The sequence below is a fragment of the Pan paniscus genome, chromosome 7 (genome assembly GCF_029289425.2).
Source record: "Pan paniscus chromosome 7, NHGRI_mPanPan1-v2.0_pri, whole genome shotgun sequence".
Taxonomy (NCBI): Eukaryota; Metazoa; Chordata; class Mammalia; order Primates; family Hominidae; genus Pan; species Pan paniscus.
Window position 1 is genome coordinate 58,386,151 of NC_073256.2, and position 10,413 is coordinate 58,396,563.

Below are 10,413 nucleotides of genomic sequence, written 5' to 3' on the forward strand. Positions count from 1 at the left end.
ATGAGAGGAGGGGGCTGGGCGCAGTGGCTCACGCCTGTAATCCCAGCACTTTGGGAGGCCGAGGTGGGTGGATCACGAGGTCAGGAGATCGAGACCATCTGGCTAACACGGTGAAACCCCGTCTCTACTAAAAATACAAAAAAATTAGCCGGACGTGGTGGTGGGCGCCTGTAGTCCCAGCTACTCGGGAGGCTGAGGCAGGAAAATGGCGTCAACCCAGGAGGCGGAGCTTGCAGTTAGCGGAGATCACGCCATGGAACTCCAGCCTGGGCGACAGAGCGAGACTTCGTCTCAAAAAAAAAAAAAAAAAAAAGATGAGAGGAGGAAAAAGCACCATGGTCTTATGGGTGTGGAATTAGCAAGCACTTTGAAGTTATGAAAACCTGAGTTCTGAGGAGTTCTGAGCTCTTTTAAATACACAGGAATTTAAACGAGTATACCCAAATAGGTTTGAGGAAGGAAATGTAGCCATATATTTCTAAAAACCAAACTTCTAAAAACTATTTTAATATTGTTTCTTAAATACACCGTAATGCAGTGAAATCTTCCTGCTCACAGCAGACTTTCACTAGATTCCATAGAAAATGCACCAAATGTCAACGATAACGGTATTTATCAGGCCGGACACATTTTCTTCTTTATGCTTCTGTCAATGTTTCTGCAATGAGGACATATAATTCTATAATGAAAAAAGTAAATATGCATCATGCCCATGTACCTGCCAAATACATATATGTGTGTGCACATGCATGTAAGTTTTGTTTTTCTTTCTTTCTTTTTTTTTTTTTCCTGAGACAGAGTCTCACTCTGTCACCAAGGCTGGAGTGCAGCAGTGTGATCTGGGCTCACTGCAACCTCCGCCTCCTGGGTTCAAGCAATTCTCCTGCCTCAGCCTCCTGAGTAGCTGGGAATTACAGGCGCCCACCACCAAGCCCAGCTAATTTTTGTATTTTTAGTAGAGACAGGTTTTCACCATGTTGGCTAGGCTGGTCTGAAACTCCTGACCTCAGAAGATCCACCTGTCTTGACCTCCCAAAGTGCTGGGATTACAGGTGTGAGCCACCGTGCGTGGCCTGTGTGTAAGTTTTAAGGGATAACCAGAATGACCATCACATTCTTGGAGTTAAATGTGGTACAGAAATCTCTAACCTGAGAGTCAAGAGACCAGGTCATGGGTTCCATTTGGACATCTTTCAGCTTTGTGACCATTTTATGTCTGCAAAATAAGCATAACAACACTAGCCCTGCCTTATTCACAAGGTTACTGTGAGGCCTGAGTGGAATATGGTGTTGAAGTATTAGGAAGCTATAAAGTACTACTAGCATAGGTAAGTAACTTGCTAAGGATCTTTTTTTTTTTTTTTTTTTTTTTTGAGAAGGAGTCTTGCTCTGTCCTCCAGGCTGGAGTGCAATGGTGCGATCTGGGCTCACTGCAACTTCTGCCTCCCAGGTTCCAACAATTCTCCTGCCTTAGCCTCTTGAGTAGCTGAGACTATAGGCACCTGCCACCATGGCCAGCTAATTTGTTGTATTATTAGTAGAGACGGGGTTTCACCATGTTGGCCAGGCTGGTCTCGTTCTCCTGAACTCAGGTGATCCACCCGCCTCAGCCTCCCAAAGTGCTGTGATTATAGGAGTGGGCCACTGTGCCTGGCCTGCTAAGGATCTTTTATTGGCCTGCTAAGGATCTTTTATTGGCTCCAGGTCAAGATGCTATCTATCTTGTGTTCTCCCACCTGCAGCACTGATGGCCCACAACCCTGGAAAGTCTACACTTCAGGCACATCAGGCATTTCTCTCTTCCAGAGTTGGTTTCACCTAATTAGTATTGACGTGCAGAGAGTCTCTGGTTGCTAAAGAAAGACCCTGCAGTCATGCCTTCTCCTTTAGAACATCACCTTTATTCTGATAATAAGGGAGAGAGGGAAAGGAAGTAAGGAGCATTGTCATAAAAATTGCACCCACTGCTGCCTTGTAGGTGAGAGAGGGACTGACACTGGGCTCCACGTGCTCCTACAGAGGGTGTGAACACTAGCTCCAGAGTCTCTTCTGTGTTTCCACATAATAGAAACCAAGGGCCAGGCATGGTGGCTCACATCTGTAATCGCAGCACTATGGGAGGCCGAAGCGGGTGGATCATGAGGTCAGGAGTTTGAGACCAGCCTGACCAACATGGTGAAACCCTGTCTCTACTAAAATACAAAATTTAGCCACGCATGGTGGCGTGTGCCTGTAATCCCCATGCATGGTGGCGTCTGCCTGTAATCCCAGCTACTTAGGAGGCTAAGGGAGGAGAATCGCTTGAACCTGGGAGGCAGAGGTTGCAGTGAGCCAAGATCGCGCCACTGCACTCCAGCCTGGGTGACAGAGTGAGACTCTATCTCAAAAAAAAAAAAAAAAAAAAAAAAATAGAAACCAAGATTCCTGAATTACTCTAATTAAATCATCTCTGGAGTGGGAAAGGCACAACAAAATGCTTGGTATGTTTCATGAGAAGCCCTGCTGCTTCTGCCCACCACTCGCCCGCCCCCATCCCAGGCATTTTCTGCACATCGCAGTGAGTGCTCCTCCAGGGGTAGGGTGGGATCACCAGATGGTGAAGGTGGTATCCTATCACAGGAGATGGTTTTAACGAGATGTTATGTATTTTAAGTAACATGGTTCCTATTTGAATGAAATTAAAGATAATTCTATCCCAGTCTGTGTCATGGGAAAAACAAAAATTCATAGTGGTGGTGGGGCACGCTGGCTCATGCCTATAATCCCTGCACTTTGGGAGGCCGAGGGGGGGCAGATAACTTGAGGTCAGGAGTTCGAGACCAGCCTGGTCAACATGGTGAAACCCTGTCTCTGCTAAAAATACAAAAAGTAGCAGGGAGTGGTGGTGGGTGCCTGTAATCCCAGCTACTCAGGAGGCTGAAGCAGGAGAATCGATTGAACCCAGGAGGCGGAGGTTGTAGTGAGTCAAGATCATCCTACTGCACTCCAGTCTGGCAAACAGAGCAAGACTCCTTCTCAAAAAAAAAAAAAAAAAAAAAAAAAGAATGAAAGAAAGAAATTCATAGTGGTGTATTTCTTCACATGGTTGTTTTCCATAAGTAAGGATAATTTAGCTTAAAATATGTATCGTTTTCATATCAAGGCTCAAAAAAGTATTCTTTAGCTCTTGCCTTCTATAATTCAGTTTTGCATATTAAATGTTGAAGTTATTTATGTATCATTTAATCCTATTTTTTCACTCTACTATATTAAATATAATCTCACAAGGAAATAAGATATATTTTTCTCGGTTCACGCCACTCTGAACTTCTCATGCCCTTTAAACAAGAGCTAGTGCAGTCATGCAGTTGTAATGGTTGGAAATTAAAGTTTGCTCATTTCCACATAATTGTTTTATGTCAATAAACAATAAACAATTGAAAAGTTAGAAGTTCACACAAGCCAAAAATTTTTCATATAAACATACACTTAATGGTTTATAAGATTCTTGCCAAATATGAGACAAAATGGCCCACACAGGCAGAAATTCCATCTCTAGATCCTCTGGGAAACAGCAAACTTATATTTAGAACTCACACCATCAATTACTGCTCCTAATGGTCTTTATATAAGTCATTTAATCTTCAAAGCAATTCTATATATTATTACTCTCCTCATTTTACAGATGCAGAGGCCAAGAAATTTGTTCAAGAATATAGCAAGGAAGAGACAATGCTAGGGTATAAATTTGCATAGTCAGGCTCTAAAGATGAGCTCTTAATTACTATAATATATAGGAGGCAACGTATCCAGCTTCTGTGGGAATACCTCTAGAGAAGGGGATGTCAATAACACATATACAGCTCAACTCCCTTTTGCACAGACACTCACTCTTTTAGTTGCTTGACATTTAAATATCAATAAAACACTTTCTCTAATCTCAATTAGCATACAGAGACAAGACATCATATTGTGTTTCTTTGGGGGTGATTACCTCTGTAATCGTTAGACTAACAAGAAAATTGTGTGTGATAGAGGCACAAAATAGAAAATGATTCTTTCTGTTTGAAAAGTTGAGGAATGTTTTTTACAGGAGGTAAGTTCGATACTTAACTTTAAAGTTGAATTGATTGGTGTGCCTTCATTGAAAATTTTCTCCTGAATGCCCAGCATTAAATAAATAAGCAAACATATAAGTTGCTTGTTGACCTAGCCTCATATATAATGCAAGAAGTAAACATAAACATATAAATGTTGTAAATGAGCATCAGAATCATCTAATATATAGAATCTTCTGGGAGAGCTACTTTTTAAAACTATAAATTAATGATGATAGCTAATAATTACTTAATTCTTTCATATGCCTCTTACTGTCCAAAAAGTGTCATATACATTAATCACTTGATCAAAACAATGAATCTAGAGACAGGTACTATTACTAGTACTTCTTTTTCCTATATGGGAATTGATACCCAATATAGTTCAGTAGTTTTCAAGAGCCACACAGCTATGACAAAGTAAAAGATTGAACCCAGGCAATCTGACTGCAGAATACTTCAAACCGCTACACAATACAATCTCCTCTCTTGGAAAATGTTCTTTTACAAGGGAACTAGGTTCCTTTTGAACTTTGCTATCACAGTATTGGATAATTGACTGCACAAGTCTCTCCTCAAATTCCCAACTCATGCATGACTTTTTATTATGTTGTAGCAATAAAAGAGCAGTGGAGGTGGGGTGGAAGAAGACTCATTTTTGTCTTCATTACTGCTATGTGGAGCAAGGGCCCAAGCTTTTAAAAACAAGAGCTCAGAGACATGGCCCTGGCCTTGGAAGATGCCCTAGAGACGCTGAGGTGGTTGTACTTTTGCCATAGGAGTGGCAGCCAGAGAACTGAGCCCAGTGAATGCAAAGGCTGGTGCCTGGAAATATTGTGACTTGCCACAGAAAGAAGATGGAGAATTTTAAAGTTGGAAATCTGCCTGGTAAGGGATCATTTGCTGGTGTCTGCAAAGTTGAGTCCATACACACTGGTTTGGAAATTTCAGTCCAGATGATAGTTAAGAAAGCAGTAAGAATACAGAGAGTCCACAATGAGATGAAAATGCACTGCCAGTTGAAATATCCTCCTACACTGGAGCTTTATAAATATTTTAAAGACAAGGATTGGTTTAGATTTGACATTAGAAATGTACCATAATACAGAAGGCAATGGACACCTAAAGAACAGAATGAAAACCTTCTTAGGAAATGAAGCTTGACACTTCACCCACCAGGCCACCACAAGAATGTTGCATTTTCATTATTATGGTAAGTACACTGGTAACTTCTTTTCTAACCTCGTATGCATAATGTAAACATCAAGACTGACAATTTGGGGCTAGCAACTCAATTGGAAAATCACTGTTCTCTATTGTAAAATTCCTAATTATGTTTCCCTAGAAATTGCGAAGTGCACATGTACTTGCATTTAATGTTTGGTCCATGGGCTGAATGCTTTGTGCATTACTTTTCTGGTGGTGGTGGTGGTTGTTGTTGTTGTTGTTGTTGTTGTTGTTGTTGTTTTGAGACAGAGTCTCACTCTGTTGCCAGGCTGGAGTGCAGTGGCATGATCTCGGCTCACTGCAACCTCTGCCTCCCAGGTTCAAGCAATTCTTCTGCCACAGCCTTCCAAGTAACTGGGATTACAGGCGCTCACCACCACACCCTGCTAATTTTTGTACTTTTAGTAGAGACGGTTTCACCATGTTGGCCAGGCTGGCCTCCAACTCCTGACCTCAAGTGATCCACCTGCTTTGACCTCCCAAAATGCTGGGATTACAGGCATGAGCCACCTTGCCCAGCCTGTGCATTACTTTTGAGGACACATTTGACAATGGCACAGTCAAGAACACTACATAAAGTAGTATTGGCAGATTATGAAATAGCAATTGTTTTGGAAGACAGCAAAACCTGAAGTATTTTCAGACATGTACATTATGAAGTATTATACCTTCTTTAACTATGTGCAAGTTAAAATCAGTCATAACTGAAAATCAAAAGGGCAATAATGAACATACTTCATCCAGAAGAGGTATCCACAAAACTTCTGAAAGAGGTCTTAGTATATCCAGGGATGGAGATATGATTACAATGTCCTATCCAAATGATGGAAGTTTTCTCTTGCTGATAGAATGCATCCACCTACTAACATCAGTAAGTACAGGTTTAACAATTTACCAGAAATGTACTGGAGGAAATATGAATATGCTTCCAGATTTATTCTACCTAAAGGATCTGGCTCTATTTTACAAGGTTATCTATTTTACAAGGTACTGTAGATGCATTTTGATGAAAAAAATTACCCTGCTATTGATTTTGAGGTCTGGTATTATGATAGAGCGAAAACTATCCAAAAGAGATTTAATTCAAGTCATTGCAAAATCTTGGAAAATGTGTGAGAAATCTTACACATGGAAAGGAGGAAGTAAAGATGGTAGCTTAAACATGTGTTCCACTGTGAACAATTCTCTGCAAACCCACCCCCAAAAGTCAAGGAGGCTGACAGGCTGAAGAAAGAGGCTGGCAAATCTAGTTTCTCAGAAAAAGAAAAATTAATAGGGACTTAAGAACAGAAGCCATATATCTGCCCTGAGATGAGATGGTGGATCCTCACACTGTTACCCCCAGACCCAGGGCTTATATACCATAGGGAAAGACAATTGCAGTAATTTGCTTAACGGCAGGATTTACGGCAAGTACATGCTCTTAAGAGTAGATTAAGTAGTAACCTTAGAGGCATTCCTAGAACTGGAGTTAATCAGAAGTCAACACAGTGGATTAGCATCCAAGATGGAGTTGCTTTAGCCTCCACAAAGAGAAAATGAAGATAAATTTGGTCCATGCTAATTAGGGGGTGTTCCATTTGTTTGAAACTGAAATCTATAATTTCCAAAGAAGAAAATAAACGTGGAAGTCGTCCTTCCTTTTTGGTATTCATAGACAATCTGGCAGTGTTAGGCCCCTAAGGCCTTATCACCTCCTCCTTCTGTGGGTCAAACTTTACAGTGAGAGGAAAGACATCTTTTAAAAGAAGAATAATCATGACTAGTTTAATCATGACTAGTTCATCTTCCCTGCAATAGATACCCATATTTAACATACCTATTGTTATATTACAAAGAATATGATTGCACAGCTACAACTTTGGGACAAACTCCTTTTCTGCCGCTTTCAATGATCGTCTTCCAAAATCAGAACAGCTTTTGAATTTTATTTTGTGAAAAATGTTGTTTGAGTGACCCAGTAAACTCTGTGGAGCTCTGTGGATACAGTTGAATGATGGCTCCCAGTTTATCATGCAGGTGGGATTATATTCCAACAGTTATGTTTCACAGAAAGGCAAAATAACCAGGTACAGAAAAAATGAAAAATTTGCAGCTTACATCAAACAGAAATTGCAGTGTCTTTCATCTCTTTAAAGTTTTCTAATCAAAATTCTAGTTTTCATCAATTAAAACTTTATTTAGGTAGATACATTTAATAAGTAACTTTTTGTTGGCTTAAAGGGAATGACTTTTATGTAATGTAACTGTCTATTTCAGGAAGCTTTTCTATGAGAATTTAAAACTACACCAAAATATCTTCTTTTTTTTTTTTTTGAGACAAGGTGTCACATTGTCTCTCAGGCTGGAGTGTAGTGGTGTGATCCTAGCTCACTGCAGCCTTGAATTCCTGGGCTCAACTGATCCTGCTACCTCAACCCCCCACGTAGCTAACAAGGGAACTTTAGTCCTTATAATGTAATGATCAAAAAAGTGAAATAGATAATCAACATAACATTGCTTGTAGACCATGCAAACAAACTTATTGCATTTATGTATTTGTAATGAACTGTTTTATAATAACAAAATGTAAAATGTGTATTTTATTTGTCCTTTTATTGTTTTCCTACTTCTTAGACATGTTAAGAACTATGGAAAAAGATATGGGAGTTTGTGAAAATTTAAATAATTCATATTTATATTACAAGAAACAGATATTAGAATATGTTTGTTTTATATTTCTTTTGTAGCAGAATTTTCTAGCCAGGCATTGTGGCTTACACCTGTAATTCCAGCACTTTGGGAGGCTGAGGTGGGACAATCACTTAAGCCCAAGAGTTTGAAATCAGTGAGGGCAACATAGTGAGACTCTATCTCTACAAAAAATTCTCTATCTATATCTATATCTATATAAAGGAATTTTGTGAGGAAAACTATATATTTTATATATAAATGAATTTTATCAGGAAATATATCTGTAAATGAATTTTATAAAATATAGCATCACTTTATCCTTGATTTATTTCATTTAATAATTATTTTAAAGTAATATACTAATAAACTCATTTTAAAAACTGCTATGACCATAAAACTATTAGAGATAACATAAGAGAAAATCTAGGTGACCTTGGGTTTGGAGATAACTTTTTATATATAACACCAAAGGCACAATCAATGAAAAAAAATGGCAAGCTCTATATCACATATCAATATTAAAATGTGATCTGTGAAAGGCATCGTCAAGAGAACAAAAAGACAAGCCACAGACTGGGAGAAAATATTTGCAAAAGACATATGTGATAAAAGACAATTATCAAAATATACAAATAATTCTTAAAACTCAAAAATAAGAAAATGAACAACTCAGTAAAATAATGGGCAAAAGATCTCAACAGAAACCCCATCAAAGAAGAAACACAGTGGCAAGCATATGAAAATATGATCTACATCATATGCCATTAGGAAATTACAAATTAAAACAATGAGATACCACTACATTTTTACATTGGTGAAAATCCCAAATACTGACAGCACTCTCAGTGCTGGTGAGGATATGGTGCAGTAGAAATCCACACTCATGCCGGGCACAGTGGCTCATGCCTGTAATCCCAGCACTTTGGGAGGCTGAGGCGGGTGGATCACCAGGTCAGGAGTTTGAGATCAGCCTGACCAACATGGTGAAAACCCGGCTCTACTAAAAATACAAAAATTAGCCCGGTGTGGTGGCGGGCGCCTGCTACTCGGGAGTCTGAGGCAGGAGAATCGCTTGAACCCAGGAGGTGGAGGTTGCAGTGAGCCGAGATGGCGCCACTGCACTCTAGCCTGGGCGACAGAGCAAGACTCCATCTCAAAAAAAAAAAAAAAAAAGAGGCCAGGAGTGGTGGCTCACACCTGTAATCCCAGCACTTTGGGAGACTGAGGTAGGCGGATCACTTGAGGTCAGGAGTTGGAGACCAGCCTTGCCAACATGACAAAACCCTGTCTCTACTAAAACCACAAAAATTAGCCAAGCGTATTGGCACATGCCTGTAGTCCCAGTTACTCGGGAGGCTGAGACAGGAGAATTTCTTGAACCCGGGAGGCGGAGGCTGCAGTGAACCCATATCGCACCACTGTACTCCAGCCTGAACGACAGGGCGAGACTCTGTCTCAAAAAAAAAAAAAAAAAAAAAGGAAAGAAAGAAAGAAAGAAAAAAGAAAATTCCGTGATTGCAGTCTTTAAGTATTTATTTGTTATGAAGTACAGTAAAATAAGGAAGGATAGATGTCATGGAAAATGTCACGAAAATAAAAGAGTTAAAAAAAAAAAAAAAGTAGGCTGCAATGCCAGATGCCTGAAAAGTTAATCAACGAAAGGACTTAAATGTCCCCATTGAATTTAGGAACAAAGAAGTAATTAATGAACTGGACAAAAACACTCAATGTACCAGCGTTATCGATTTAGAAACTGAAACTAAGTATATCTGATGTTGCTTTTAGCAAACAAGTAAATGAGGTCCTAAAAAGTTAAACTGTGACCATATTTTCTTTCCTTTTTCTAATTTCTCCTTGGCTCATTTCCAAAAAGCCCTAATACCCCGACTGATAGAAATGGATACCTTGCTGTGCACTGGTACTACTGTGATTCATGGAAAGCTGATCATGCAACCCAAGACGCCAAAATTCCCAGCCTTACTGTTACAAAAGAAAGTTTCTAAGCACAATTGTCTCTAGCCAACTTCCTCTTAGTAAGAAAGAGGCCAGGCAGGGCTTCATGCAGGGTACAGCCCTGTGTTTCTTACTTCATGGTAAGTTTCTGGGGCTGGGAGTAAAGCAGTGTGACCGAAAGCAGTACAAAGTTCTACCTGACACGCAGATCCCGGTCCTACAAATATGAGGTCCATAATGAGACTGAGATATCATTCATCCAACAAATATTTATTGAATACCAAACATTGGGCTTGCGGCTAAAGGAAAATACAAAGTTGTGTTGGATATGGGTTCTGTTTTCAAGGAGCTTATAATCTAATAGGAAAGATGAGGTTACTACATTAGTAACAATCAGACCAGATAGAACTGGAAGTGTGATGTAAATGAGGTACAGATTGATTGTAGAATTTTGCAGAAAGAAAACAATTCTGAAGAAATGTTC